General features: G+C 44.3%; 1 long non-coding RNA gene and 2 other non-coding genes across 3 annotated transcripts in view; 1 reads left to right on the top strand and 2 right to left on the bottom strand.

The window, feature by feature from the left end:
• Nucleotides 1-16,323: 16,323 nt before the first annotated feature.
• TRNAL-CAA (transfer RNA leucine (anticodon CAA)) lies at nt 16,324-16,436 on the bottom strand. Its single transcript has 2 exons — nt 16,399-16,436; nt 16,324-16,371 (listed from the first exon to the last, which is right to left on the bottom strand). It is a non-coding gene; the product is annotated as a tRNA-Leu (tRNA).
• A 642-nt stretch (nt 16,437-17,078) lies between these two features.
• Nucleotides 17,079-17,151, top strand: TRNAR-ACG (transfer RNA arginine (anticodon ACG)). Its single transcript has one exon. It is a non-coding gene; the product is annotated as a tRNA-Arg (tRNA).
• A 9,306-nt stretch (nt 17,152-26,457) lies between these two features.
• Nucleotides 26,458-27,323, bottom strand: part of LOC140524805 (uncharacterized) — a 4,835-nt gene continuing 3,969 nt past the window's right edge. Inside the window, exon 3 of the long non-coding RNA XR_011973841.1 lies at nt 26,458-26,918. This is a non-coding gene — a long non-coding RNA (uncharacterized lncRNA). The remainder of the gene's footprint in view (nt 26,919-27,323) is intronic.

The raw sequence follows: 27,323 nt of genomic DNA, 5'->3' as shown, positions 1-27,323 counted from the left end.
GCTCCAGGAACTGGGACCCGAGGCAGAAGGAGCCACTTTTAATCCCTCGCCACCCATCACTGTGGGTAATGGTTAAGGCGAGGCAGTCGGCGTGGGCGGCATGGGCAGCGTGGCCGCGGAAAGAATGTGATGGTTCGTTAAATCTTTTTTTTTTTTTTTCAGGGAACCAGCTCCTTCTCCCCACCTCCAGGAAAGGAAGGAAGGAAGGAAGGAAGGAAGGAAGGAAGGAAGGAAGGAAGGAAGGAAGGAAGGAAGGAAGGAAGGAAGGAAGGAAGGAAGGAAGGAAGGAAGGAAGGAAGGAAGGAAGGAAAGATGGGAGGGAGGGAGGGAGGAAGGAAGGAAGGAAGGATGGGAGGGAGGGAGGGAGGAAGGAAAAGAGAGAAAGAGGAAAGAAAGAAAGAAAGAGAAGGAAAGAAAAAAAGAAAGAAAGAAAAGAACAGACCTGACCCTTTCCGGGGGCTCCTTCGCATATCAAGCTCTTCTCCATATTCTAAATACTGGGTCCTGGGATTGGTCTCTGTCCTCGAAGCTTTGTTGCTGTTACAACGTATTTAGACTTACAGTCAGAGGCGCATTTAGGGTGTTTTTCAAGAGACTTTGCCCCTCATCTGTTCTTTATTTGTATAGATTTCTGTTTACATGCCCCCAGCTATGGGAGTTGTCTCCCCAATTCTTACCCCTCCCTCCTAATTTGCTCTACCCCCTCCACCTTTTCTTTCTCTTTTTAAGATCAGAAAATCAATCGCAAGCTCTCCATCAAATTCAGGTTTCTCTATGACCCCTGCTGATCTCATTGTTCTTTGGGGACACTTGAAACTGCCTCTCTGCCCCCGCCAGAATGCAGCACTGAATCCTCGGAAAGTTCTTTCCTTGTATTTAACTAGGGTTTCTCTTTAATTCCGTTTACCTTTCAAGTTTCTCCACTGCCCTTATCTTTTCATTAGGACTGCTTGAAAGGCCCTAATTTAATTAAAAGTCCATTTTTCACCCTTACCCCGACGTGGGATTATACTCCGTTTTTCTGGGTGTCATTTTGGGGTTTTAAAGTGTGTCTTCTGCCTTAGGGAATATCGTATTCCAGTTTTCCAATCTAAAGTGTGTGATCTGACTGTGACGCCTGCGGATTTCAATTCCTTTTTTACGGGAGAAGAGAATAAGCCTTTATTAAGTACCTACTGTGTGCCAGACACTTTCTAAACATTATCGCATTTGATCCTCAAAAGGGAGGTAGGTTTTATTATTGTCCTCATTTTCCAAATGAGGAAATTAAGGCAGAGAGGTAAAGTGACCGCCTAGGGACGCTCAATTAGTAAGTGGTTGAGGTCAAATTTGAACTCAGGTCTTCCCGACTCCAGGGCTGACACAACTTAAAGTATTTTTTCTTTCAACTGCAAGCTCTGAATTTTCTCTATAATATTCCTGTCAATTTTCATTTTTATGTTTCTATCTTTTCCCCCATTTAACTTATTTCAATTTATTTTGTTAAATATTTCTCAATTACATGTAAAAATTTAACGTTAATTTAAAAAAAAAATTGAGTTCCAAGTTCTCCTGTCTTTCCTCTTCCCCTTGAGAAGGCAAACCATATGATATGAACCAATCATGTGAGCAAAACATATTTCCATATTAGCCATGTTGCAAAAAAAAAAAAATGCCAAAAAAGAAAAGAAAAGAAAGATGCTTTTTAAAAAAGTGTATGCTTCAGCCTACACTCAGAGTTCCTAAATTCTTTCTCTATAGGTGGGAAGCACTTTTAAAATTGTCTCAGATCATTGTCTTGATCAGAGTAAATAAGTATCTCACAGATGATCATCATGTGACTATGTACAATGTTCTCCAGGTTCTGCTCCATTTGCTTTAGATCAGTTCATACAAGTCTTCCAAGGTTTTTCTGAACCCATTACCCTCCTTATTTCTCATAGCACAACCATACTCCATCACAATCACATACCACATCTTATTCAGCCATTTTCCTAATGATGGTCATCCTCTCAATTTCCATTTTTTTTACCACCAAAAAAAAGAAAACTGCTATAAATATTTTTACAATGTGAGTTCTTTTTCTTTTATTTGTTTTGGGAGAGTAATCCCAGTAGTGGTATTGCTGGGTCAAAGGGTATGCACAATTTTATAGCCCTCTGGGCATAGTTCCAAATTGCTCCCCAGAATGGTTGGACCAGTTCACAACTCCAACAACAGTGAATCAGTGACCCAATTTTTCCATATCTCTAGTATTTATCGTTTTTCTTTTCTATTGAGGTTTCTTTATTTCTTTTTTAGTTTAGAAAGTATTGTTACATTTTGCGATTGTCCTGTCCCCCTCTCTCCCTCCCTGCCCCACACTAGAGGAGGTCACCATTTGACACAGATATGTGTGTGAAACCAAACAATTCATCCTTTCATATATCAGTTCTTTCTGTGGAAGTGAATAGCATTGTCCTTCATGAGTTCTTTGTACTTGATTTGATTATTCATAACACTGAGAATAACTTAATCATTTACACTTTTTCTTCAAATATATTTCTATATTCAATATTCTCTTGACTCTGCTCATTTATCTTGATTGTTTTATATCAATCTTTCCTTCTTTTTTCCCCCTAAAATGAACCCATTCATTATTTCTTACAACACTGTAGGATTCCATCATCATTCAGTCATTACCCAATTGATGGACATTCCTCAATTTCTAATTTTTCACCCTCATGAAGAGAGCTGCTAACAAAATGTTAGAACATATAGGTTCTTTTCCTTTTTCCCATTCACTGTGAGAAACAGACCTGATAGTGGTATTGCTGTGTCAAAGGGTATACACAGTTTTGTAACTCTTTAGACATGTGTGTGTTTGTCCTTCATTGCCAAAAGACCATGCCATCAGAGAAATGATGACATGACTTGCACTTGACTTTATTTTGAGTGAGGGAGGGCTGGGCAGGTCACCAGCCTCACTTTCTCCTCCAGAGTCATATCTGAATCCAGTGACCAGATATTCATCAGGATGACTAGAGATGACCCAGGATGAGGCAATTGTGGTCTGAGGCAATTGGGGTCAAGTGACTTGTCCAAGGCCACACAGCTAGTGAGTGTCAAGTATCTGAGGTGAGATTTGAACTCAGATCCTCCTGACTCCTGCACTCATGCTCTATCCACTGCACCACCTAGCTGCCCCCAACTCTTCAGACATAATTTCAGATTGTTCTCCAAACTGACTGAATCATTTCACAATTACATCAATGTATTGGTGTCCCAGTTTGTAATCAAAATTATCCATTTTAAATCTCACACTGCTCTCTTGCTTATTCATAAAATCTTTTATCCATAAATATGATAGGTAATATTTTCCATATTATTCTAATTTCCTTACAATATTTCCCTTAGCATCTAGATCATGAATCCATTTTGCCCTTATCTTGGTAAATGGTGTGATAGTGGTCTATACCTAATTGCTGCCAGCCTGTTTCTCAATTTTCACAATTTTTTACCGAATAGAAAATTCTTATCCCAGAAGTTAAAATCTTTACATTCATCAAACACTAGATTACTATAATCATTTAAAAGTGTATGTCTACTCTGTTCCACTGATCCACCTTTCTATTTTTTAGCCAGTATCAGATAGTTTTAATAATTACTGCCTTACAATAATGGTAAACCTCCTTCCTTTACATTTTTGCTTTAGAAAAGTCCTTCGATGTTTTTGACCTTTTGTTCTTCCAAATGAATTCTATTATTTTTTCTAGCTCAGTAAAACACTTTTTGGTAATTTAATTGGGATGGCATTGAACAAGTAGATTAGTTTAGATAGAATTGCCATTTTTGTTATATTGGCTCAGCTCACCCACTGAACAATTAATATTTCTCCAATTATTTAAATCAGACTTTATTTGCATAAAAAGTGTTTTATAATTATGTCCATGTAGTTCCTGGGTTTGTCTTAGCGGGTATCTTGCCAGGTATTTCATGCTGCCTATCGTTACCTGAAATGGGTTATCTCTTACTATCTCTTCTTGCAGGGTTTTGTTGGCAATAAACACACACACACACACACACACACACACACACACGCTAACAGTTCGTGTGAGTTTATTTTAAAATATCCTGCTACTTTGCTAAAATTATTAATTGTTTAAACTTACTTTTTAGTTGAATCCCTGGGATTGCATTATGATTTGAAAACGATGCATTTTATATTTCTGCTTTTCTGCATTGAACTATAAAGTTTTTGTGGCCTAATGTATTTTTGAAAAGTTCATGTTACTACTGAGAAAAAGGTATATTTCTTTCTATTCCCATTCAGTTCTCTCCAGATGTCCATCATATCTACCTTAAAGAAGATTCTATTAATATTCTTGACTTCTTCCTTCTTTACTTTGTGAAGTTCCCCACTATTATGGTTTTGCTTATCTATGTCCACCTGTAATTTATTCATGTTTTCTTTTATAAATTTGGATGCTATAGCATTTGGTGCATATATATTTAGGGCTGATATTACTAATGCAGTTTCCCTGTTTATTTCTTTTAATTGAATCTCTCTTTTAGCTTTAGTTTTGTCCGAGATCATTATTGCTAGCCCTGTTTGTTTGTTTTTTTAACATCAGCCAAAGCATAATAAATTCCACTCCAGTCCTTTATTCTTACTCTTTGTATATATCTCATTTTTAAATGTGTTTCTTCCAAACAACATATTGTTGTGTTCTGGGTTTTGGTCCACACTGCTATCTGTTTCTCTTTTAGGGGTGTGTTCATTCCATTCATATTCAGATTTACAATTCCTAGTTGTGACTTCCCCTCCATTCTCACCATTTATCCTTCTCTCTCTTCTCTCTCACTTCTTACTCTATCCATTCTCAGAAGTCTGAATTACTTCTGACCACTGCCTTCCTAAGCTGCACACCCTTTTGAGAGTGTATCCTTTATTCTATCCCTTTGCCCTTCTGTGTTTCTGTAAGTTGATGACTTGTATACCCAACTATATATATATATTAATCACTCTTTGACCAAATTTTGATGAGAATAAGTTTCCCTCAGGCGGAGCCAAGATGGCGGAGTAGAAAGACGCACATACACATAGCTCCGAACCCACAACCCACAGAACGGCTAGAGGGGACCAACTCACAGTGAATTCTGCACCCAGAGGCCACGGAATATTGGAGCGAGGGAGATTTCTATTCCAGAGAGACCTGCAAACCTCTCGCAGGGGCCCTTCGCGCTGTGGACTGGGCGCCGGGACTGGGAGCAGAGGGCAGCCCTGCAGCGGCCGCGACACCGTGAGGAAAAGATCCGAGCGGGCTACGGGGACGGGATCTCCAGCGGCCACGCGGGTCCCTCCACCCACAGAGGGACCTGCAAACCTCTCACAAAAGGTCCGTCACGCTGCAGACCCAGAGCCCAGCCCAGACCTGCGCCGGCCACGGGTCCAAGAGGTACAGATCCGAGCAGGCTTCAGGGACGGGATCTCCAGCGGCGGCACAAGTCCCTCCACCCACAGGTGACGGGGGTCGGTGAGAGAGTCTCTTTGGCAGGTCGAGAGGGGAGTGGGGTGCCCCCATGGCTCGGGCCCCCCCGGGAGATAGAAGCTGAGAGGCGGCGGCAGACAGGGGCTCCCCAAGCGGGCAGGAGCCTGGATCCATTGTGGAAGGTCTGTACATAAACCCCCTGAGGGAACTGAGCCTGAGAGGTGGCCCTGCCCCGACCCGACCATCTGAACTTAATTCTCACACTGAATAGCAGCCCTGCCCCCGCCAAAAGCCCTAAGGCGGGAAGCAGCATTTGAATCTCAGTCCCCAAACGCTGGCTGGGAGGACCAGGAGGCGAGGTGGGTGTGAGGAGAATATTCAGAGGTCAGGTCACTGGCTGGGTAGAATGCCCAGAAAAGGGAAAAGAAATAAAACTATTGAAGGGTACTTTCTCGGAGAACAGACATTTCCTCCCTTCCTTTCTGATGAGGAAGAACAATGCTTACCATCAGGCAAAGACACAGAAATCAAGGATTCTGTGTCCCAGCCCACCCAATGGGCTCAGGCCATGGAAGAGCTCAAAAAGAATTTTGAAAATCAAGTTAGAGAGGTGGAGGAAAAACTGGGAAGAGAAATGAGAGGGATGAAAGAGAAGCATGAAAAACAGATCAGCTCCCTGATAAAGGAGAACCAAAAAAATGGTGAAGAAATTAACACCTTGAAAACTAGCCTAACTCAATTGGCAAAAGAGGTTCAAAAAGCCAATGAGGAGAAGAATGCTTTCAAAAGGAGAATAAGTTTCCCACATTGCCTGCTCTTCACCCCATCCTCCCCTCCATTATAACAGTTCTTCCATTCATGCCTCCTTTGTATGAGATAATTTGTTCCATTTTATCTTTCTCTACCCATTTTTATTTTTTAGAATCATCCCATTACAATCAACTCAACTCAACCTCAAGCCTTCTATAGATGTATATTTTTGCACCCCTCTACCTTGGAACTACCCTAGTAATGACAATATTCTTAAGAGTTACAAATAACATTTACCCATATAAGAAGTAAACAGTTTAACTTTATTAAATCCCTTATAGTTAGTTTTTCATGGTAACTTTCTTATGTTTTTCTTGATTCTTGCAGGTCAAATTTTCTGTTCAGTTGTTGTTTGTTCCTGAAAGTCATTTAGTTTATTAAATATCTCCCCTTCTTTGTTATGCGCGGAGCGCACCTGGCTCTAGAGCAAACAGTGGCTGGAGGCTGAGTGGATTAAGGAAGGCCTTTAGCCTATGAGTACCCTACAACAAGACTTCATTCACACAGAAATCTGCAGCTAGCACAACTGACAAAGGGAGGCATCAAATAAAACAAAGATGAAACTAAATGGCTGAGTTACAGCAGGGGAAGTGCAATCAACTAATCCCACAGGTGGAAAATTGGTCACCTCCTCCCCACCCAAGTGTCCTGGGTTTGTGATATCAAAGTCCTCATTCAGCTGGCGAAAAAAGGATGCCTAGATTGAAGCTGTCAGCAGCAGTGTCTGCGGTTGTGATGAGGGCTGCTTCCTCTCTGGGCAGCAAGGTTAAAGCTGTCAGCAGCAGGCTCAGGTGGTGTATGATCCTTCTCCGGGGTCTCTGGGCTCTCTGCCTCCTGCGTCTCCGACATCAGTTCCCACTTACGGATCCTTCTAATGGGAATCCACGCATCACCTTTTCCTGTGGAGACACAAACATACCCTCGACCCCCTATTAGTATCTTAAAATGTCTCATAGCTGGAGTATTATGTGAGCCTTTTGAGACAGCTGTATCAAGCTCTGATTGTATTAGGCCTCTTGATCTTAGCTCTGATTGTATTAGGCCTCTTGATCTTAGCTCTGATTGTATTAGGCGACCTTTTCCCCTTCTTTGTTTAGCGAGGATCGCCTTTAAGGTAAAATTGATAAGAATGCATAGTGGCTGGTTACTTTGGTATAGCAGCTGCCAGGAGCTTACAAATGCTTGATTAACATATGTAAGGAACCTGAATTTCCCGGATTTTTTCTTTATAGCAAACACAGGAGCATTCCAGGGTGCTAATTGCTCCTTAACCAGTATCTGTAGTGCCTGGAGTTTTTCTGGAGTCAGGGGCCATTGCTCCACACAAATCGGGGTGTCTGACTTCCAATTCAAGGGTGGGGACTCCAGTGCAACTGCAATGGCCCTTACTAAAAATTTGATAGCTTCATCCCGAGGCGGCTCATAATGTCCCTGCCCCAGATGTTAAAACTAAGTCCTGGAATCACCAACGGCCATACGGTCCCTTGGCGATCCTCTGCCTCCCACTTTACTGGGTGCATTGTCTCTAAGGTATTTTGGCACCCTCCTATTCCCCACACTGGTCTCTGGCTTTCTTTAAGCTTCCAGTGCCGGGGTACTGAGCAACCGCTAAGGAGGTCCTATCCGCTCCAGTATCAAGGAGGCCAGTCATGGGAATTCCATTAAGCCAGATTGTACACTCAGGTCTATTCTGTCCTATTTCCTTTAGTAACTGGATTTGAACTGAGTGCTTTAAAGGAAGGGCAATAGCTATGGGAAGCTGATCCTGGCCCCTCCCTGTACTTATCTCTTTCTGCCCAGGGGTAAGGCAGGCTCTGGCTAAGCTCTTCCAGTCATTAGGAGTCAGAAGGAACTGACCGCTGAGAGTTTCAAGCATGGCTATAACAAAGGGTGAATTAGGGCCATGCTTGGTACAAGCCTCTTTAAGAGTCGCCACTCTCTTCCACTCTATAGGTATGTGGCTCCTCCGAACCCCACCGGGGACACTGGGGTCCGCTATTTCTAACACAGGAAATGTCCCTACATCTTCTCCATTCTCTATAGCCTTTCTTATTCCTTTTTCCAAACTGGACTGTGGCCCTGAACTGTCTGACCAATGGAGCAGGTTATAAGGAGGCGCGGAGGGAAGGCACGGCCTATTCTCCCCTGCCTCACCTTTTCCATCCGCTAGATGGAGCTCCGGGTCTATTTTTTCTTTACGCTCCTTAACTTTCTGCTTAACTTTCTGCTTGCCTGGACTCTCCGTCCCTCCCGTGTTCTCCCCTCCCCTCTCTCCGCTTCCACTCTCATTCCAATCCCGCCCTGGCCTCTCCAGCCCTTCCAGCAGGCTTTTAATTACACCGAATATCAGGAAATCTAAATCCTCCAGCTCCCCAGGGTATTGTTGCTCTTAAGCAGTCATTTGCTCTCCGACCGCTCCCCATTTTTCTCTTGATATTCCTGCCTGCTTGAGCCAAGGAGAAACTTTCCAAATCCTTTCACAAAATTCTCGGAGGTCATCTAACTCTATTGTGACCCCCACCTTCCTGCATTCCCTGTGAAGTTTCTCAGCCCAGACCTCCTGTTCCTCTGGCTTTATTACTGGCAATAGATTCCCCATCTCCGCCCTTTTCCCAGGGGTTTGGGAAGCTTCTCTCCCCTTTCTCTCCTTCCGAATCTAGGATTCGGGACTCGCTTCTTTCACAGCCCCTTCCGGGTGTACCCCAAAAGCACCCAGGATTATCTACGCTCCCAGTCCCTGTTCAGGCGCCAACTGCCAAGCCTAGAGGCCTGTATTGGGCTACCCGAGTCTTTCCTACCTCACCTCCGAGGACTTCGGCTGGCCACGCCGGATGCACGTATGAGAGAAAGGACGTTCCAGAGTCGAACAGGGGTTGAGCTTTATTACAGGGTTTCGGTTACAAGTGCAGGGGGGTCTTCCTTAGGAGGAAGAGGGGGAGATTTCCTAAGGAGGCTAAGCTTAAGGGATTGGAAGTAGAAGTACAAGCGGGGAGAGAGGGGGAGGGGAGAGAGGAAAGAAAAGAAGCGGAGCCCTACTTTTCTCTTTGGCTCCACACGTGCTAAGAGAGAGCTTTCTGGCTTCCTTAATCCTACTTAATCTTCAGCCACACAGTTTGCATCTCAATACCATGCTGTTAGGTAACTAGGTGTGCTCCAATCCGGGACGACCTCGAGGGCAGGGAGACTCCACCCATCAGGTATCTCCCGGGGAGAGGCGGAAATACCCGAGCTAGCCGAGCTAGCTCAGTCTGACCTTCTCGAACCCCCGCTGTTCATGGAGGGCCTCGTAAGACTCTAAGATTTAGAAGTCCCACTTTTACCTGCCCGAGACTGTCCACACGGAATTGAGCTTCCAGTCCCAACAAATATCCTTTATTTCCTTTGCAGAATTACACTAAGTTTTGCTGCATAGATTTTTCTTGGTTGAGAACCAGCTCCTTTGTTCTTTGGAATATCATATTCCATGCCCTTTTGTCTTTTAATGTAGGAGTTGCTAAATCTTTTGTTATCCTAACTGTAGCTCCACAATATATAAGTTGTTGCTGTCTAGTTGCTTGTAATATTTTCTCCTTAATCTGGGAGCTATGAAAGTTGACCTTAATATTTCTGTGACTTTTCATTTGGAGACCTCTTTCTGGTCATGATCCATGGATTTTTTTTTTCTAGTTCTAAAACTTTCAGACAATTCTCCTTAATAATTTCTTGAAGTATGGTGTTATTCTTTTGATTTTGTTTTATTTCTTGCTGTCTAATAATGTCCTGAGTTTTTCCTTTCCCAATTCTAATTTTTGAAGGATTTCTTTTCATCTGCAAATTTTTGAATCTCTTTTTCCACTTGGTTGACTTTCTTTTCCTGATTTTCTTTTCTGAAAATTACTCCTTTTACCCTGCCAATTTTTGCTCAACCTCTCTTATTTGATTTTTAAAGTCCATTTTAAGTTTTTTCTAAAACCTCTTTTTGGATTTATAAGCATTTTACATTTTTCTTTTAAAGTTGTAGAAGTAGTTGTTTTAGCTTGATTATCTTTTTCTGAGTTTGATCCCTGATCTTCTCTGTCACCATAGTAACTACCTATGGCTGAGTTCTTTCTCTGCTGTTTGCTCTTTTTTAAACACCCTATTTCTTGACTACTAACTATATGTTAGGGTGAGGTTGTGCTCCCAGTGCAGGGGCAATGATGGCTCAGGCTGTTGTTTTCAGGGCTCTGAGGGTCTTTGACATTTCTGTTATTCCAATATGTTATGATATAAGACCAAGCCTGGTCACTGCTCCTCCTTGGTCCATGAGTGACCTCAGGTATTCCTATCTACCCCTGAGTCTTGACCAGTGCCCCCCAAACCACTCCCACCATATTCAGTCTTCCTCCTCGGGCAACTACAAGCATCATATAGCCCTTGTGCCCTGGGACTGAAACCTGGGACTCTGCTCTCCTTCAAGTGACCACAGCCAGTAGACTGTACATCCTCCAGGAGACTGTACTCACAAGTCTGGGCTCCTCCTCCTCATCCAAAGCCATAGTTTGCTGTTTGTTGACTGCCCAAAGGTATCTGCACTTCAAACAGGCCAAACCACCATACCTGGAGGTCAGATCTTTCCTTACAACCTTACGAGCTGTCTTATGCTGGACAACTACTCTACTCTGCCTTTCAATTATTTCTAAAAATCACTTTTTAAAAGTTGTTTGGGGATGGGGGAGTCTGGGAGAGCCAGGTAGTTTCCTGCCATATTTAGCTGTCTTCCCACAATTCTAAGCCCTGAGGTTTCTTTTAATAGGTTACTTATTTACTGGTGGATTCTTTCTTTTCTCAGTTTGCTTTGGTTCGAAGAGATCTGGGCAGTTTTTTTTCATGATTTCTTGAGATCTGATGTCCAGGAACTTTTTTGGTCATTTCTTTCAAGTATTTAACCCTCAGCCTGTTCAGTCTCATTTCACTCTTGGTGACTTTGCTGATTTCTTGGCAAAGATACTGGAGTGGTTTGCCATTTCCTTCTCCAAATCATTTTACAGATGAGGAAACTGAGGCAAACAGGTGAATCGTCAAGGGTCACACAGCTAGTAAGAGTCTGAGGACAGGTTTGAATTCAGGAAGAGAAGTCTTCTTGACTCCAGGCCCAGCACTCTGTGTACTATGGCACCCTCTAGCTGTCCCTCAGAGGGTCTAGTGAATTACCTTCTGTATTTTTGTTCAGCTTCTTGACTTTGTTTTAGTATTTCTTGTGGTGTCTCAGAGTCATTAACTTTTTAAGTCCATTCTAAGTGTCAGGGAGTCTGTTCCTTGGGTGAGGTTTTATTTCTTCTGGATCCAACTGTTCATTCTCTTCCCAATTCCCTCCTTCATGGCTCTTCCATTTTATTGAACTATCATTTTAAAACCTGTGCTCCATCTCCTCTAGGAATTCTAATTGATCTTCTGAGCAAACTTTGTTTTTCTTTTAAGCTTTGTGTGTATATGAGGTTTGTGTCTTGAGCATCCCTGCCCCCTGGAAAACCAGAGTTCAAATCCAGCTTTGGACACTAACCAGCTGTGTGATCTTGGGCAAATCACATCACCTCACATCTGCCTGTTTCCTAACCTGTGCAACAAGAATAACAACAGCACCTACCCCCCAGGGTTGTTGTAAGGATCAAATGAGATGTTTGTGAAGTCCTTAGCACAGTATCTGGCACGTTGTAGGTGCTGCATAATAAATTTTTCCCCCGGTGGGAAAAGAGAAAAGGGTGCTAAGAATCAGACAGTTGTTGGACATTAACCCAGCTACTGGTGCTGTAGTCCATATGCTGCTAGAGGAACTGAAGTAAGTCAGTCTGGACATTCTAACAGATCTACTTCTCTATATCCTCTGCTGACCTCCAGTCTCTCATCTCCAACAGAAGATCCAGTACACATCTGAAATTCAACACATTCTCCTTCCCCCAAAATCACTCCCCACTCCAAACTGCCCTATTACTATAGAAGGCAACACCCTCCTTACAGTCCCCCAAGCTCACTGTCTCTTATCCCTACTCCTCTTTCAGACTGTTGCCAAAGCCTGATAATCTCACCTCTGCACCTCTCTCCAATATGCTCTGTTCTCCCCTTTGGCATTGCCCCCACCCTGAAGTCGACCCTCATTGCCTCACCTGGATTATTGCAATAACTTGGTGTGGATGTACCTGCCTTCAGTGTCTCCCCATTCCAATCCATAAAAAACAAAGTGATTTTCCTAAAGTGTAAATCTGACCATGTCACACACCTCCTTAGGAAACTCCAGTGGCTCTACTCCAGTGTAACCTCCAGGATCAAACATATAATCCTCAATTTGGCTTGTAAAGTCCTTCACCATCTGGGTCCTTCTTAGCTTTCTAGTGTTCCTATACCTTTCACCCTCTACTTACTCTTGAATCCAGTGAAATCAACCTCCTTTATGTTCATCCTACTTGACAGCTCCCAGTCCTGGGCACTTCTGTGGTCCCTCAACTCTGTCTCCTGGTTTTCCTGTCTTCCATCAAGTCCTAACTAAAATCCCACCTTCTACTAGAGGCCTTTCCATATCATTCTCTACTGATAACTTCCAAATTATAGTGTCTATATCCTGTTGTACCATAGCTGTGTGCATGTTCTTCCCTAGGAGATGCTGAAGGCACGGTGGTTTTCCTTCCTTTTGTATTCTGAGTACTTAGCACAATTCCTGGTATGCACTAAGCACTTAATAAAAGCCTCTTACCTTTGCTTACCTTACATAGGGTCTCTGAACTTGTATTTTAAAATATTTTGTTAACTGGATTTCTAAAACATTTGTTTCCTTATTAATCTTTATTTTATGCACTTTATTGTATGCATTTAACAGCCAGTCAAGAATATTCCTAATAACATAGGGAAATTTCCTGTAAAAAAAATGGACATGATAAAAGACAAAAATGGTAGGGACTTAATGGAAGCAGAAGATATTAAGAAGAGGTAGCAAGAATTCATAGAAGAACCATCCAAGAAAGATCTAACATCCTTGATAATCACTAGGGGGTGATTACTGATCTTTAGCCAGAGATCCTGGAGAATGAAGTCAAGGGGGCCTTAGAAAGCATTGCCAACAAGGCTGGGGGAGGTGATGGAATTCCAGCTGAGTTATTTAAAATCCCCAAAGATAATGCTGCTAAAGTGCTGCAGTCAACATGCCAGCAATTTTGGAAAACTCAGCAGTGTCCTAGAGAAGGACACCACCAAGGAATGCTCAAATTGCTGAACAATTGTGCTTATTTCACAGGTCACCAGGGCTAAGCTTAAGATTTTGCAAGCTAGGCTTCAGCAACATGTGAACCAAAAATTAGCAAAACAGACTCGTTCTCAGAGGCAAATTAACTTGAGACCAAATTGCCAACATTCATTAAATTATGGAGAAAGCAAGAGATTTCCAGGAAAAAGGATCTACTTTTGCTTGATTGACTACATTAAAGCCTTTGATTATATGGATCACAAGATGTGATAAATCCTCAAAGAGATGAGAGTGCCAGATCATCTTACTTGTCCTCTGAAGAACCTGTCTGTGGGCCAAGAAGCAACACTTAGAGTCAAACGTAGAACAGCTGATTGGTGTAAGAATGAAAAAGGAGTATGACAAAGCATCTTACTACTATATTGCATTATATCATATTATTACATTATCATCTTATTTATTTGTTGGGGGTGTAAGCTCAGTTCCATGTGGACAGTCTCCGGCAGGTAAAAGTGAGGACTTCTAAACCTTAGAGTTCTCATGAGGCCCCCCAGGGAACAGCTGGGAATTGAGGTGTGAGACCGGGCTATCTCGTGCATTTCCGCCTCTTCCCATGAGAAACGTGCTGGGAGAGAGCATCCCCGCCCTCGAGATTGGCCCGGGGTCTGAGCACACCTATTGTTGTCTAACAGGCACAGTATTCAGGTGCAAACTGTGCGGTGGGAGAGCTTAAGTAGGGTTAGGAAAGCCTGAAGGCGCTCTTAGCGCTGAGGGGCCCTTAGAGGACAGAAGGCCCCTCTTCCCTCTCTCCTCTCTTCTTTCTTCCCTCTCCCTTCTCTCCCACTTCCACTTCTGCTTCCATTCTCTTACTGTAAGATCTTTGCCTCCTGGGGAGATTTCTCTCTCCTCAGGAAGAGTTCCCCCTGCACATGTAACCAAGACCCTGAATAAAGCCTAACCCTTGTTCGACTCTGGAAAGTCTCTTCTCTCATACGTTTATCCGGTTTGGCCAGCTGAAGACCTGCGATAGGTAAGGTAAGACTCGGGTAGCCCTTAGGCCTCTAGGCCTGACATTTATTTGACTGATTTCAGAGTACATCATTCAAAATGCCAAGCTGGATAAATCAAAAGCCAGAATTAAGATTGTTGGGAGAAATTATCAATAATCTCAGATATGCAGATGATATCACTGTGATGGCAGAAAATGAAGAGGCATTCAGAAATCTCTTAATAAGGATGACAGGATAGATGCTGACTTGAACCTTTAAAAAACTAAGATCTTGGGAAATGGTCTCATCACTGTCTGGCAAACAAAAAGAGAAGAAATGGAAGCAGTGTTGGATTTTCTATTCTTGGGCTCAAAGATCACTGCAGACAGCTGTAGTCATGAAATTAAAAGTTGCTGGCTCCTTGGAAGGAAAGCTCTGGTAAATCTGGACAACAGGCCAAAAAGCAGAGACGTCACCACGCTGACAGAACAAAGATCCTTTGGTCAAAGCTATGGTTTTTTCCAATCTCAATGTGTGGTTGTGAGAGATGAACTCCAAAGAAAGCTGAGGACCACAGAACTGACACTTTTGAATTGTGATACTTGAGACGACTTTTGAGAGTCCCTTGGAGAGCAAGGAGGTCAAGTCAGTCAATACTTAAGGTTATTCACTGGAAAGTCAAATACTGAAGGTAAAACTTAAATACTTTGACCACATAAGGACTCATTGAAAAAGACCCTCACGTTGCAGGCAGAAGGAGAAGGGGGTGGCAGAGGATGATGGGTGGATAGTGGCATGGAAACAGTGAGCATGAACTTGATCGGACTTAAGAGACAGTGAAGGATAGAAGGACCTGGGCTGCCATGGTCCATGGCGTCACGAAGAGTCGGGTACTACTGAACGGCTGACACGAGCGCTTAAGAAATGTTTGTTGGATTGGATTAGACTGGACTGAGAAGTGGCCCCTGAATCTCCCAGAGCTCTGCCAAAGAGCTAACCCTAAATGCGCACTCGGTGCTCCTCTAAGGAGGAAGACGGGGCAAACCTTTGGCAGGACACAGAGACCAGGTAGCAGGAATGGGGAAAGGAGCTGAGGAAGTCACGAACTCGGCGAAGAAAGACGAGAGAGAAGAGCCGGGGCCCGCCTAGGGTCGGGAGAGGGAGAGGCCAAGCCTTGGTGCAGCCTAGAGAGAGGGAACAGCCCTGGGCCAACTCAGAAGGGGCTGTGGCATGGTATCCTCCACGCTCATCTCTCCTAAAAGCAGACAGAGCTTGAGACCAGGGTAGGATTTGTCAGAGTAGGGGGTGGAGAGGAGAAGGTTTTCTAGGAGATACCCTGCCCTCCGTCTCCTGGGACAGCTCTCTAGGGATCCGGGGACCACATCTTAAGCCGAGGTAACCCAGAAAGCAAAAACGCAGCCAGACAATGGCATTGGTCCATGCTCTGTACCCTCTGGTGCTGCAGGGAGGCAACCGGTAGACCAGGGGGCAGGGAATGGAAAAACTGCTATGAAAGATGGCGTTCTGTAACCCTAGCATTAAGCCCGGCCTACAACTAGTCCCCCATCCCTCCCCATCTCGTAGCATGCTGAAGTGGCGGAGGCAGACTGGAAGTCGAGCCCGGGTCGGGCCAGTAGAAGGCCAAAGCGCGAGTCCTAGGCTGCAGACTGTTCCCCAGCCTGCCCATAAGCCTTAGAAAATGGATTTAAGAAAGCTTCTTCAGCGGAGCCGAGAGGGTAAGTGGGTTCGCCAGAGCTGTGCAGAGGGACCCGAGAATTCCGCGGCGAAGGGCTGGCATGGAGAGCTGCCGCACCGGCGTGCTGAAGGTGGCTTGGGGTTATCCCCAGCAGAAATTGGAGGCACTCCTCTGCACGAGGGACAATGTTTCAGAAGTGGGAATCGAACCCACGCCTCCATACGGTGACCAGAAGGCTCTGAATCACAGAGAAAGCTCACGCTTGAGTCTGGCGCCTTTGACCACTCGGCCACCCTGACAGATACAGACTTTACCCCTTCCGAGCCCTTCTGGCATATCCTCCGCCTCCCCAGACAGCTGCACTAGTTGGTTCCCGAGTTCCCAGAGCTCTCGCCCCGCCACCTCCCACCGTCCTGGCTTGGTCCTTGCTCTGGGCCCACTAGGGACGTTCTTCTCACGCTACATGGGCTCTCCTCAGAAGGAGGAGGAGTTCCTGGAGGCCAGGCTTGTGTCTGCTCCCAGTCCCGAGCCTGATACACAGTAGGCGCTTACTTAGTGCTGGGGGATAAGGATAAGGGATCACGAGCTTGCAAGGGACACACAGCGACGGAAATAGAGGGAACGGGGCAAGAAAAAGACAGTGAGCCCAGGGGTCTCCTAGAGGAGGCGGAGGCGTCTGAGACCCTCGGCATCTTCCCGTTCACCCTCAACGTGCCTCCCAGCCTCCAGACCTGGCGGCCCTGGCAGTCTTGGATGGGGGGCGGGGAGATTTCAAACCGTGAAACCAAAATTGGAATAAATCAGCCCCAAAGAAAGAAGAGGCCTCGAGGAACTGAGTGGGAAGGAGGCGGGCGCGGCCCCCAGCGGGCAGAATTCCTGGGCCCAAAGTCCCAGACATTGTCTTCAGGGATGCCCTCGTGACAAGTGAGAAGATCGCTTCAGGGCCAGTGGCGCAATGGAGAACGCGTCTGACTACGGATCAGAAGATTCCAGGTTCAACTCCTGGCTGGCTTGTCTGCCGAGCTTCTGCTTTTTTTCCTTTTTTTTTTTTTTTTAATTTTTCCACCTCCGTCATTCATTCATTTTTCTGAGGAAGAAAGCGTTTTCTGAAAGAGTAAGCATTTGTTGAGCTCCTGCTACTTGGCAAGCTCCGGCCTAAGCTTGGTGTGACTCGACGGTGTCAGGTACACCACGTTCATTGTCCCAGGTGTCCCGAAGGTTTCTCACACCCTCCGAACTCCGCCACCCTCTTCTTTCTCGGCCCTGAGCCTGAAGTCGTGGGCAGGTACGGAACTCACTCTGGCCGGGCCTGTCTTCTCTCCACGAGGACAGGGCAGCCTCTCGGAGCGCGAGGTGACGCTGCCCACCTTCAATGAGCGCGCCCTTCCTGCCTGGGTTCCTAGAAAACAAAAATGGGAAAACAACACTCGATAAGCATTCATGAGCATCTACAGTGGGCCAGGCACCGTGCTAAATGCGGAACATCCCAGACCTCGAGCATCGCCCAGTCTCATGAGAGACAAGGCAGGAAAACATTGAGGTACAAAGCAGCTTCAGCAGGAGAAACTGGAAATAGCAGCAGAGGAAAAGTGGCCATGATAGCTCTATCAGGCTTAGCTGGAAAGAGTTTCCAGAGAACAGGGGATTTCAGCTTCAATCTGCAGGAAGCAGAGATGAGGAGGAAGAGGATCCCAGGCTTAGGGGACGACCAGAGAGAATGTTGGGAGCAAGAGACAGAGGGTTTTGTTTGAGGAACAGCCAGGGGGCCAGAACCACTGGATAGAGGAGTAAGGTGTAGAAAGACCTGTCGCCCGGTGGGGGGGGGGGGGGGGGGAGGGGGGCGCGTTATTAAGGGCTTGGAATGCCAAAGGATTTTGTATTTCATCTTAGATGGAATAGGGTGAAGCTTATTGGGGGGTGGCAGTGATGTGATATGGTCAGTTTTGTGTATTAGGCAAATCACATTGGCGGTCGCATGGAGGATGGAGTGAAGCAGGGAGAGACTGAGGCAGGCAGACCCCTGAGCAGCTATTGCGATAGTCCAAGTGATGAGGGAGTTGCACCAGGGCCAAGTCAGTGTCAGAAGTGACAAAAGAAGGTGTATTTAGAGGATGGTACAGAGATGAAATGGACAGGCCTGGGTGACAGATTGGTTTTGGGGAGGGATGAGGGCCAGTGAGGAGTCCGAGATCACCCCTGGACTACTGGTGGGACTAGGAGGATAGAAGGGCCCTAGGCTCTAATAGGTAAGGTATGAAGCCAGGTGGTGTGAGTAACAGGCTCATGTCAAATAAAGAAAATTACTTGTTGTGAAATCAGGAAAGCTTTTAATGTTTTAATGTTAATGTTCATTTCCCCTGAATGAACAGATATCTCCTAAGAACTGCTACAATTATTCAGAACAATGCCAGCTTTCTCACATGGTTCCAAATTCTGCCTGCCTCCTGTTGGCTACAGGAAGCCTCCTGAATACTTCACACTTCAAGTTCTCCTCTCTGACAGGCTTCCCCTCAAACAGCTCAAGCCTGGGCACGTGTCTGCCCTTTTACGTGATTGTACCAGGTCATGACTCTGATTAGCTGCTATTACTTAAAGCTGGGAGGAGTTTTAACCCTGTGGAAACAAAATTCCTTCTTTGATTTCCCACAGTGGGATGAAGAGTTTGAGGTTTGAAAAGTTAAATAGTTCCCTTCTGACATCTTGAGTCTCAGACATTTATTGGACATTCAGTTTGAGATGTGGAATAGGCAGGTGGAGATGCCATGGTGGACATCAGCAGAGGGATTAGGACTGGACAAGTAGATTTGGTCATCACCTTAGACATAACTCTATAGTAGGTGCAACCTCTAGGTCCTCAAGTGCTGCCCTGTGACTGAATCTAAATTTCACAGAAAAGATCCCCTCAATGAAAGAATTTGTTCTGGAAAACTTGAACTCCATCACTAAGAAGCACCCAAGGACCTACAAGGCCTTGAAGCCACAGGTTCCCAGCCTCGGTTTATAGGTGCTGATGAGATCACCAAGTGATGTAGCACAGAAGGGGAAAAAAAGGTCCAGGACAGAATCTTTTGGGACACCCCCAGTTGGATGGCATGAGCCAGATAGAGATCCAGAAAAGGAGAATGAGAAGAGAGTCTAACAAGGAGGAGGAGAAGGAGGAGAGAAAAGTGTGCTGGACACCTAGACAGAAGAGCCTGGGTTTGCCTATCATGACTCTGTATTTGCTTACTTGGGTGCCACATCTAGGCCAACTACCCCATATTGTATCCATGAGCTGAAGAGAGGTTTCCAGGAGTCAGGACTTAGATCACAGGGCTATTTCTGGAGGATGGTTCACCAAAACAGGGCACAAAGAAGCAGCTGCCTCTAGGAGGAGCCTGGCCACATTCAGGTCCCAGAGAGTTTGGGCCTAGGTTGGAGGTGAGAGGGAGAAGACCAGGGATGTGCTGGAAGCTAGGAGGACCTGGCCTGCAAGAGCTAATTGTTCTACTTTCAGTAAGAGCATTAAGAGGTAAGAAATAGGCAAGGAGGACAAATGAGAGCTTTTCTATTGATTGTCAAGATTTAAGGAAGCAATGGGAGGAGGAGGAGCCAAGAGGGCAGAGTAGAAAGATACACATATACTAGCTCCAAACCCACAGCCCATAAAATACCCGTGAAGAAGAACTCCCAACGGGTTCTGGAGCAGCAGAGGCCACAGAGCAACAGAGTGGAGGAGATTTCTGTTCCAGAGAGACATGAAAAACTGACCTGAAAGGTCCATCAAGCACTGGACCCAGAGCACAGCACAGCCCTGCCTTGGCCCTGCTGCACCTGGAGGAGCCGATCTGAGCAGGCTTCAGGGACAGAATCTCCAGTGGCTGCTCGGGTCCCTCCACCCACAGGTGCCAGGGGTCAGTGAGAGGGTCTTTCCAGCTTGCCAAGAGGGCAGCGGGGTGTCTCCATAGCTCGGGCCCCCTCAGGAGGCAGCAGCAGAGGCAGCAGTGGACAAGGGGCTCCTGAGGCAGGCAGGAGCCCAGATCCATTGGTGAAGGTCTCCTCGTAAACACCCTGAAGGAACTGAGCCCCCAGTGGTGGCCCTACCCCTACCAGAGCACCTGAACTTAATCACACACTGAATAGCAGCCCCGCCCCCACTGAAAGCCCTGAGGCTAGGGAGCAGCATTTGAAACTCAGCCCAAAAGCCCTGGCTGGGCAGATCTGGAGGCAAGGTGGGTGTGGAGAGCACACTCAGAAGTCAAGCAACTGGCTGGGAAAATGCCCAGAAAAGGGGGGGAAAAAATAAGACCATAGAAGGTTACTTTCTTGGTGAACAGATATCTCCTTCCATCCTTTCTGAGGAGGAAGAACAATGCTTACCATCAGGGAAAGACATAGAATTCAAGGCTTCTGTATCCCAAACATCCAAAATAAATATTCAATGGGCTCAGGCCATGGAAGAGCTCAAAGAGGATTTTGAAAATCAACTTAGAGAGGTGGAGGAAAAACTGGGAAGAGAAATGAGAGAGGTGAAAGAAAAGCATGAAAAGCAGGTCAACACCCTGCTAAAAGAGACCCAGAAAAATGCTGAAGAAAGTAACACCTTTACAAATAGGCTAACTCAATTGGCAAAAGAGCTTCAAAAAGCCAATGAGGAGAAGAATGCTTTCAAAAGCAGAATTAGCCAAATGGAAAAGGAGGTTCAAAAGCTCACTGAAGAAAATAGTTCTTTCAAAATTAGAATGGAACAGATGGAGGCTAATGACTTCATGAGAAACCAAGAAATCACAAAACAAAACCAAAAGAATGAAAAAATGGAAGATAATGTGAAATATCTCATTGGAAAAACAACTGACCTGGAAAATAGATCCAGGAAAGACAAGTTAAAAATTATGGTACTACCTGAAATCCATGATCAAAAAAGAGCCTAGACATCATCTTTTATGAAATTATCAAGGAAAACTGCCCTGATATTCTAGAACCAGAGGGCAAAATAAGCATTCAAGGAATCCACTGATCACCTCCTGAAATAGATCCAAAAATAGAGAGTCCTAGGAAGATTGTGGCCAAATTCCAGAGTTCCCTGGTCAATGAGAAAATATTGCGAGCAGCTAGAAAGAAACAATTCAAGTATTGTGGAAATACAATCAGGATAAGACAAGATCTAGCAGCTTCTACATTAAAGGATCGAAGGGCGTGGAATATGATATTCCAGAAGTCAAAGGAACTAGGACTAAAACCAAGAATCACCTACCCAGCAAAATGAGTATAATACTTCAGGGGAAAAAATGGTCTTTCAATGAAATCAAGGACTTTCAAGCATTCTTGATGAAAAGACCAGAGCTGAAAAGAAAACTTGACTTTCAAACACAAGAATGAAGAGAAGCATGAAAAGGTAAAGAGCAAAGAGAAGTCATAAGGGACTTTACTAAAGTTGAACTGTTTACATTCCTACATGGAAAGACAGTATTTGTAACTCTTGAAACTTTTCAGTATCTGGGTAGCTGGTGGCATTACATACACACACACACACACACACACACACACACACAGACACACACAGACAGAAAGCACAGAGTGAATGAAATGGGATGGGATCATATCTTTAAAAAATGAAATTAAGTGGTGAGAGAGAAATATATTGGGAGGAGAAAGGGAGAAATGGAATGGGGCAAATTATCTCTCATAAAAGAGGCAGGCAAAAGACTTTTTAGTGGAGGGAAAAAGAGGGGAGGTGAGAGAAAAACATGAAGTTTACTCTCATCACATTAGAATAAAGGAAAGAATAAAATGCACACTGATTTTGGTATGAAAACCTATCTTACAATACAGGAAAGTGGGGGAGAAGGGGATAAGCTGGGTGGAGATGATGGAAGGGAGGGCAATGGGAGGAGGGAGCAATTTGAAGTCAGCACTCTTGGGGAGGGACAGGATCAAAAGAGAGAATAGAAGAAATGGGGGGCAGGATAGGATGGAGGGAAATATAGTTAGTCTTACACAACACGACTATCATGGAAGTCATTTGCAAAATTCCACAGATAAGGGCTATATTGAATTGCTTGCCTTCCCAAAGGGAATGGGTGGGGAGGGAGGGATGAAGAGAAGTTGGAACTCAAAGTTTTAGGAACAACTGTCAAGTACTGTTCTTGCTAGTAGGAATTAAGAAATACAGGTAGTGGGGTATAGAAAGTTATCTGGCCCTACAGGACCAAAGAGAAGATGGGGACAAGGGAAGGGAGGGATGTTAGAAGAGAGGGCAGATTGGTGATAGTGGTAATTAAAATGCTCGGGGTTTTGGGGTGGGGAGAGGGGAGAAATGGGGAGAAAATTTGGAACCTAAAATTTTGTGGAAATGAATGTTGAAAGTTAAATAAATAAATTTAAAAAATAAAAATAAATAAAAAAAAGAAAGCAATGGGAGAGGAGAAACATGTTCTCTCTCTCTCCCTGTATCTATCTATCTATCTATCTATCTATCTATCTATCTATCTATCTATCTATCTATCTGTCTGTCTATCTACCTATCTGTCTGTCTGTCTGTCTATCTCTCTATCTATCTATCTATCTATCTATCTATCTGTCTATCTACCTATCTGTCTGTCTGTCTGTCTGTCTGTCTATCTATCTATCTATCTATCTATCTGTCTATCTACCTATCTGTCTGTCTGTCTGTCTGTCTATCTATCTATCTATCTATCTATCTATCTATCTATCTATCTGTCTGTCTATGTACCTATCTGTCTGTCTGTCTGTCTATCTATCTATCTATCTATCTATCTATCTAATCTATCTATCTATCTATCTATCTATCTGTCTGTCTACCTATCTGTCTGTCTGTCTGTCTGTCTGTCTATCTATCTATCTATCTATCTATCTATCTATCTATCTGTCTGTCTATGTACCTATCTGTCTGTCTGTCTGTCTATCTATCTATCTATCTATCTATCTATCTATCTATCTATCTGTCTATCTACCTATCTGTCTGTCTGTCTGTCTATCTCTCTATCTATCTATCTATCTATCTATCTGTCTATCTACCTATCTGTCTGTCTGTCTGTCTATCTATCTATCTATCTATCTATCTATCTATCTGTCTATCTACCTATCTGTCTGTCTGTCTGTCTATCTATCTATCTATCTATCTATCTATCTATCTATCTATCTATCTGTCTGTCTATGTACCTATCTGTCTGTCTGTCTGTCTATCTATCTATCTATCTAATCTATCTATCTATCTAGTTATCTATCTATCTATCTGTCTATCTACCTATCTGTCTGTCTGTCTATCTATCTATCTATCTAATCTATCTATCTATCTATCTGTCTATCTACCTATCTGTCTGTCTGTCTGTCTGTCTATCTATCTATCTATCTATCTATCTATCTGTCTATCTACCTATCTGTCTGTCTGTCTGTCTATCTATCTATCTATCTATCTATCTAATCTATCTATCTATCTGTCTATCTACCTATCTGTCTGTCTATCTATCTATCTATCTGTCTGTCTGTCTGTCTGTCTATCTATCTATCTGTCTGTCTATCTACCTATCTGTCTGTCTGTCTGTCTATCTATCTTTCTATCTATCTATCTATCTATCTATCTACTTATCTGTCTGTCTGTCTGTCTATCTATCTATCTAATCTATCTATCTATCTATCTGTCTATCTACCTATCTGTCTGTCTGTCTGTCTATCTCTCTATCTATCTATCTATCTATCTATCTACCTATCTGTCTATCTATCTGTCTGTCTGTCTGTCTATCTATCGATCTATCTATCTATCTATCTATCTGTCTGTCTGTCTGTCTATCTACCTATCTGTCTGTCTGTCTGTCTGTCTATCTATCTATCTATCTAATCTATCTATCTACCTATCTGTCTGTCTGTCTGTCTGTCTGTCTATCTATCTATCTATCTATCTATCTATCTATCTATCTATCTGTCTGTCTATGTACCTATCTGTCTGTCTGTCTGTCTATCTATCTATCTATCTGTCTCTCTGTCTGTCTATCTATCTATCTATCTATCTCTCTATCTACCTATCTATCTATCTGTCTATCTACCTATCTGTCTGTCTGTCTGTCTATCTATCTATCTATCTATCTAATCTATCTATCTATCTATCTGTCTATCTACCTGTCTGTCTGTCTGTCTGTCTGTCTATCTATCTATCTATCTATCTATCTATCTATCTATCTATCTATCTATCTATCTATCTGTCTGTCTATGTACCTATCTGTCTGTCTGGCTCTCTGTCTATCTATCTATCTATCTATCTCTCTATCTATCTAATCTATCTATCTATCTATCTATCTATCTGTCTGTCTGTCTATCTATCTAACTATCTGTCTGTCTGTCTGTCTGTCTATCTATCTATCTATCTATCTATCTAATCTATCTAGCTCTCTATCTCTCTCTCTCTCTATCTATCTTCTGAACTGTCTACCAATGTACCTCTTTATTTCACCTACTATGTGTCAGGGATTTTGACAAGAGCTTTACAAATATCTCATTTTATCCTCACACAACCCTGTTAGGTAGGTGTTATTACCCCCATTTTACAGTTGAGAGACTGAGGAAAATGGTAACTGACTTGTCTAGCAGTGTCTGAGGCTGAATTTGAATCCTTGGACCCATCAAACTGCTTTAAATGGAAGCATTTCTGCTGGAGAACATCTTATTGGTGCAGAGTGAACCCTGTGGCATGGCTTAGGGGCACCCAGTGAGACAAGTGGGAGGGGCAGAGCCTTAGGTGTGTGTCATGCAGATGTGTTTAGAAATTTAGTGATAATAAAATAATACACAATAAGTAGAAAGCTCTAGTTTCGAATTAAGCAACTGGACGTGACAATTAGCCTTAACAGGAAGGATGCACTTGGTTTTAATTGCTGCTTTGAAAGGCATTAACTACACGTGCCTTTCTTGGTGTCCTGAAGACGCCAAGCATGGGGTAGCACATAGTAGGTACCTAATTAATATTTATTGGCTGGTGTCCCCTTTCTCCTAATTAAGTTCTATGTTTTTTCTCTACAAACTGTTAATAATATTAAGACATAGTCTTTGTTCTCTTGGAATGTATAAAAATATTTCTGTGAACTTTTCTCTGTGGAGAGCGATGGTGTAGTCTAAATTTTAGCCTCTGGTCATCCTCACACACAAAATTTGAGTAAAGACTCGCCTTTGATGAATTCAGTGTCATGGATTTGATTCCTTAACAAATTGGAATTGTTCCCTTACTTCAGTCACAGAGAGGCCCCAGGGTTACAGAGCATCTGGAAGATGCATGGCCCCTCAGAGAAGCAGTCCAGCAGGAATTCCAGTTGTGGTGCTCTGATGCTTCGACCACACTAGGCAGCCATCCCTTGGCATGCTCTTTGCCAGGGCTTGTTAAGGTAGGCTCAGTTCTCCCGTGAACGGTCTCGGGTCAGGTGAAGGTGAGGGCTTCTAAACCGCGGAACTCTCCCGAGGCCCCCCAGAGAACAGCTGGGAATTGAGGAGTGAGACACGAGCTATCTTGTTCTCCACCTCTTCTCAGTGGAAACTTGCTGGGGAGAGCATCCCACCCTTGAGATTGGTCCGTGGTTGGAGCACACCTGTTGTTAATTGGCTAAGGGGCTGAGAGCATACAGGGTGTCCACGAGAGAACTATGCAGCTGGGAGAGCTTAAATGGGGACAGGAAAGCCTGAGGGTTCCTTTTCCTTGCTCCTCGGAAGGGAGAAGGGGGCTCCCCGCGGGGGGTTCCCGTGGGGAGCACTAGCCCTGCATACTGAGAGGGGGAGGGTTCCTCTCTCCTCCGTAAGGAGAAGGGGGCTCCATGGAGAGCACTAACCCCGCATGCTGAGATGTAGCTTGTATCCAGAATAAAGCCTACACCTCTGCTTGACTCTGGAGGTCTCTTCTCTCATGACATTTATCCGGCTAGCCACCAAGACCTGGAGATAGGTAAGATGACCCGGGCAGCCCACGGCAATTAGACCAGGCAAGGGCTCTTTGCTTCCGGGGGTGGGTAGGGCTGGCATTGCCTTGTGCTGGGATTTGGACAGGATTCAGAGGCAAGCAGATAGGCACATTGTTGGTCGTGACTGACACTTTTCCATAGCTTGATCCGCCTGGGGAGGCTCTATAAATATCAGCTCTGATTAGGCTTGGGTGTTAATACACAAAGTTCTAGGATCTGCCTCACCCTTTCACAATCACGTTATCAATTGCCATTTGTTCTAAGGGAGGTTAGAAGGATTCTCTCAAACTGTTCTTTTGTGTGTCCCAGGACAAACTGTGCGGGATGTGGGGAGGGTTCCTTGGCTGCATTGTGAGGCTAAACACATATGTTCTTTCAGGGATCAGATTTTATTTTTAGACAATGAACAAATAAGACAGTTAGAGGTTTCCACTTGGGCTTGCTGACCATGTGAGCCTAAGAGCCATGGTCACCTGGCTCACTTCCAGTCTAGGTCTTCATTCTGGCCTAGTTTGGCAAGGGAAGCCACCTACATAGTCCAGGACCCCCAGATCTGTCTGGCTAAAAGGCTGCTTCTGGAGGCCCTGGGGTATCTCCCCTGCCCAGATGCCTTCAGCACCATGTCCTCTTCCTCCAGTGCCAGCAAGTCTGGAAAGAACCTTCATTAAGAGACCAGTACCCAGTTCTGGTTCCAAATTGAATTCAAGCTGCTTGTCCATGGCTGTAGCAAGAGGTACTTTGTGGGCTGTGGCTGGAGCTATGAAATGTTGAAGGTCCTGAAGGGACAACACATAGCAATTGGGCCAGTCATACCACTGCTACAGCTCCAAAGAGATCTCTCCACTGAAAACAAAGAAAGAGGAAAATAAATTATCTGAACCAAAGTATTTATAGCAGGTCTTCTTCTGATTACCCTGAAAATGTAACATAAGGGTGTTATGTTATACCCCAAGGGTGTTACACCTCTTGGGGAATGGACAAACACACTTTGCGATGTGATTGTAATGGGGTATTATTGGACCACAAGAAGTTCTCCACTTCTACATAGTAAGGCTTGATATGATAAATGCTCATCGACCTGGCTTGACTCGGTGCCATTTGGGGTGCTCCCTACGTGGGCTCAGCGCTGTAGTCTTTATACCCATAGTGGGGGCAGTAGTCAGAAGCCATAGAACAGAGAGCAACCAGATAGTCCCTCTCTTCAGAATCTTTGCGACTGAAATGTCCCAGAGTCTCCAGCATCTTCCC

Source organism: Notamacropus eugenii, chromosome 2, assembly GCF_028372415.1.
Source record: "Notamacropus eugenii isolate mMacEug1 chromosome 2, mMacEug1.pri_v2, whole genome shotgun sequence".
Classification (NCBI taxonomy): Eukaryota; Metazoa; Chordata; class Mammalia; order Diprotodontia; family Macropodidae; genus Notamacropus; species Notamacropus eugenii.
This window is presented reverse-complemented; position numbering and strand designations above follow the sequence as displayed.